The 2,495-nt window shown below is 53.1% G+C and overlaps 1 long non-coding RNA gene across 1 annotated transcript; it reads right to left on the reverse strand.

Moving 5' to 3' along the window:
- Window positions 1-84: 84 nt before the first annotated feature.
- On the reverse strand, window positions 85-1,126 carry LOC113980750. Its single transcript, XR_003538213.1, has 3 exons — window positions 1,093-1,126; window positions 829-922; window positions 85-361 (listed from the first exon to the last, which is right to left on the reverse strand). It is a non-coding gene; the product is annotated as an uncharacterized LOC113980750 (long non-coding RNA).
- Between the last annotated feature and the right edge of the window lie 1,369 nt (window positions 1,127-2,495).

A 2,495-nucleotide genomic window follows, 5' to 3' on the forward strand; every position in this document is an offset into this window, starting at 1 on the left:
CAAAAGAAAAACACCAAACCCCACGGCCACAACAGAAGTTTACGGAGCGCCTCTGGACGCTGGGCAGAAATTCACTTACTTGCAAAACAAGGCTGACCTCTTGTAGCTTTGGACTTCTTTCCTGGTCAGCTCCTTCTTCCACTTCTCTTTTACATCCTTCTCTTTGGCTGCCATCCAGCACCAAAGTCTCCAAATGATGGTGGAGTTTTGCCACCTCTTCTTGCAGCTGCCATTTGCTCTTCTCCAGGTTCTCACATTTCCCACGCAGACTGGACAGCTCTTCTTGCAAAGCCTGCTTTTGAGCCTCGAGCTGCATGCCTGTTCTAGGCTCCATGTCCAGCTGCTGGGAAAGTTCACCACCCTGGACACAGGAAAAAAAAAAGAAAAGGAAACTCAGGGTGATCTAAAGGCAGTGAATTCTGGGCAAACCTCTCAAGGGGGTGGCCATGGCAACTGTATCTATCCTCTACTGGAAACCAGCCCAGAAAACACCTGAAAGATTCCCCGACAGAAAGAAGAAACTTTAGACCTACTTAAGAATTTGGGAGACGCTCCTGGGAGCAATACTTCCAGCTCCCTTGGAGCTCAGGATGAAACTCCTCATTTAGAATCTAAGAACTCCTCCAGTGTCCAGCACAGCAAATACCCTCCGGGCTTTTGTAGCAGCCGGGGAAAGGAGCAGGCTGCTTTCTGAGCAGCCTCTACTGAGGAGAAGGCAGAAACTGAGCTCCCCTGGGCTCTCCAGGAAAACTTCATCTGACACTTGCCCCACACAAAGAGGCAACTGGGCTCAAGAGTCACAAAAAGGCAAATTTAGCACCAGCTTACTGAGGCAGAGGCTTGCAGGGCTCTCGGAAGGGCTTCAGCGCTATCGCTTGGCTGCTGGACAGTGGCTTCCAATCTGCTTTTTTCACTTGCAAAGCTTCAGAAGAAATACAGCTCTTATTACCAGAAAATCCAATGCCAGACAAACTGGGCTAAGGAACAGCATCCACAGCAGAAGTGTCCTTCAAAATCCCAGTGACTCTCCCCTTGTTTCCACCCAGTCCCCCACAGCCACAGACCCCTCCCTTCACTGGGTTACTCTCTTACTCTTGCGCGGCTTCTTCCCGTTGTTTTACGGTCGCATTCATCTCACATGAGGCCAACGGGAGGTGCTGCAGTTTCTGGGAAGAAGTTCTTGCTTCTCTTCCCTTCTCATCCAAGGCAGTCTTCAAGTCACAAACGCAATGCTCAGACTGAAGACGCTTTTCTTCCTCCTCCCGCAACTGTAAAAGGACGGGAAGAATCCACAGTTGTCAGGGGAGCTTTTCCAGAGAGGAGCCAGCTGCTGCTGAGGAACTCAGGGGCTGCATGTCTGTGTGCATCCCCTCTGCCCAAAGAACTGCAATCCACTCAAGTCCCTTCAAAGCTTCACTTCTCCTACCCCAGGAACACAAGCTGTAGGCCTTTGTCCTCTTTTCCAGCAGCCTCTCCTATGCCTCCACTGCTTTCCTACAGCACGCTTCCAAGCACCCACACTGCCCCTCCCACCTTTTTGGTCCCCTGGGACCCTTCTTGTATTCCCTTGCTTGCTACTCCAGGAAAAGAGCAGGGAAAGAGTTCATCTTCCTAAAGGAAGGCGTCTGGCAAGGGCAGAGGCCAAGTGCTCTGGCACATGTGCTCTGGAGCCCAGGATTGCACCAGGGGAGCATGGGGAGTTTTCTGAGGTGGGGAAGACCCGCACTGTAGTGCAGAGAGAGGCGCCCAGCAGCCCCTGAGCAGGAAGCAGTGGATGCCTGAGGAGAGGCAGCTCTGCTTCAGTGTGGTGGGGCCAGGAAGGGTGGCATCACTGACAAGCTGATGAGCACCATTTCAGCAAAGGCAGCCAGGTGAACTGCTCCCCAGACCTGCCCTGCAGTGGAGAATGGCACCAGGGCTGCGTGGGGAGTCTTCTTAAAGCAGGAAGACCTCAAATGTAGCAGAAAGAGAGGAGCCCCAGCCCCCCTGAGCGGTAAGGGGTGAAACCCTAAGGAGAGGCAGCTCTGCCTCAGCAGGGCGGGTTGTGGGGCAGGGGGTCAGAGGGACAGAGGCAGATCAAAGCCGGATGGAACTGCTGCCTCCTTAGGTCTCCCAAAATACTGTTTTGTCCCTTTTTGTGATGGATAGGAAGCAACAGGCACCCTCAGGTTTATCCCTGTGGGGACAGGCTTTCCATACCTCCGCGTCAGCCCTGACCAACTCCTCCTGCAAGCGCAGATTATCTCCCTCCAGGTGAGCCTCATGCCTTCCAGGAACCACAAGAGCAGTCCTAAAGCATCCAAAATGTCATTGGAAACATGTCTGATCCTGCCTCATTTTTCCCCTGCTGGCTCCCAAAAGACCTCTTCCCCCCTTTCCTACAAGCTCCGGGAAAGCAAAGCCAAGTCTATGCGAGCATTGGAGAATTTCTCTTACAAGGGGCCTCCCTAAAGCAGCCTCAGCTCCCAGGTCAGGCCGTGCTGTTCAGGGCTCCT

This window comes from Neopelma chrysocephalum, unplaced genomic scaffold (genome assembly GCF_003984885.1).
Source record: "Neopelma chrysocephalum unplaced genomic scaffold, ASM398488v2 Primary Assembly neopelma1_95115, whole genome shotgun sequence".
In the NCBI taxonomy this organism is placed as follows: domain Eukaryota; kingdom Metazoa; phylum Chordata; class Aves; order Passeriformes; family Pipridae; genus Neopelma; species Neopelma chrysocephalum.